Genomic DNA, 1,184 nt, shown 5'->3' on the forward strand with positions numbered 1-1,184 from the left:
CCCTAACGGGTCCATTTCATTTTTCTATGGAGCTACGGCCAACAGGGGACCAGAAATGCTACCAGTCAGTCCTGCTTAACGAGTCCATGTTGTAATGGAAACGCTCTAAATTCCAGTCTATTCTGGACCACTCAGTGGAAACAAGGCATAACTCTAACCCATTAACTGTTCCACATTTTGCACTGCTCCAAGAGGGTAAGGGACCCTTGATTTAATGGGAACAGCCAACATGTGGCACTGTGTGATTAAAACAGACATTTAAAATAGTTGCCCCCCCCCCCATTTATTTTATTTTAAGTCTTAAACGATTAGTAAAACTAGTCTTATACATATTTGAATATATTCTGTGTTAAAAAAGGTCTTTTCTTTAGTACTTAGTTTCACCAGCAGAGGGCGCTTGACACTTTGCCCATCAGTAGTTGACACCGGAAGGAGGAGCTCAGTCAACTACGTGATGAGCGAGTCAGCAGAACGTGACCAAGCGCGCAACAGTTATTGATTGTTTTATTGTTTATTTTCCAGGTAAGCTGGTTGAAACCAACACACAAATGATATGTGACGGCTATAATGTGTTTTACGTTATTATTATCAAAGTAGAATAAGTTGAGGAAAATGCGCTGTTTAACTTATTAGAATGAGTCAGACACCACGTTGTGTTACTAAGATGGCGGACGTGGATTGGTGGCGACCGCGGTAACACATCTGATGAATGTTTGAATGCAATGAGAGCTAACAGGTAGTAAGATGAGCAATGTTCTGAGAGACAACATGTAAAACGTTTGTTATTTGATGAGTGTGAAAACAGAACAAAAAGTTTAAAAGAAATTAGTTTAAAATATGTTTTCTCAAGTAGATACAGTTCATACTAGGAATTAATAAGAGGTAAAGATAATGATTAAAATAATCTGGAACAGTAAAATACACAATAGCAAGGTTACTGAAGTTCATGTGTTTGCTAATGGAGGGTAAAATGCATTTTTTTGTTATTATGTTGTTGATTGTTTTGTTGTTTATTTTCCAGTGTTTCAAACATTAAATATGTTGCACCGAGAGTGAGTTGGCCCATCATTCTTAGCCGTGTAACAAACACGTCAAAAACAACCAGTTGGGGACACCCAAATTATCAAAAAGTGACGTGAAGGGGGCCTGAACTATTCATCCATATATGACGAGATGGGAGTGAG

At 38.3% G+C, this 1,184-nt stretch overlaps 1 long non-coding RNA gene across 1 annotated transcript in view; it reads left to right on the top strand.

Moving 5' to 3' along the window:
- The first annotated feature begins 254 nt into the window (after window positions 1-254).
- LOC112142359 overlaps window positions 255-1,184 on the top strand; it is a 9,238-nt gene continuing 8,308 nt past the window's right edge. Inside the window, exon 1 of the long non-coding RNA XR_002918582.2 lies at window positions 255-522. This is a non-coding gene — a long non-coding RNA (uncharacterized LOC112142359). The remainder of the gene's footprint in view (window positions 523-1,184) is intronic.

Source organism: Oryzias melastigma, linkage group LG14 (genome assembly GCF_002922805.2).
Source record: "Oryzias melastigma strain HK-1 linkage group LG14, ASM292280v2, whole genome shotgun sequence".
NCBI lineage: Eukaryota > Metazoa > Chordata > Actinopteri > Beloniformes > Adrianichthyidae > Oryzias > Oryzias melastigma.